This window comes from Monopterus albus, unplaced genomic scaffold (assembly GCF_001952655.1).
Source record: "Monopterus albus unplaced genomic scaffold, M_albus_1.0 scaffold7.1, whole genome shotgun sequence".
Lineage (NCBI taxonomy): Eukaryota > Metazoa > Chordata > Actinopteri > Synbranchiformes > Synbranchidae > Monopterus > Monopterus albus.
This window is the reverse complement of record NW_018127887.1, coordinates 1127092-1127369: the sequence shown is the minus strand read 5'-3', so window position 1 is coordinate 1127369 and position 278 is coordinate 1127092.

The following is a 278-nucleotide window of genomic DNA, read 5'->3' as shown; positions in this document are numbered from 1 at the left end:
CAGCTGAAGATGGAGCCAGCTTCACACCACACACGGATGGACTTTTCCCCCTTTATCTCTCTCCTTGTCTTACGTTATTTTGTGTATATATATATATATATGTATGCACACCCACAATAAGACAACTGTCTCCACCATTTTAGCTGCTCCTGCCTTGACAGTTTGCAAATTTTCTTCACACCCCAAATGTCCCACACGCGCACCTCTTACTTAAGCTTGACACACTTGTTGGACATTAAGTTCACAAGTTACAGGTGTTGTCTTATCATTTGTGATTT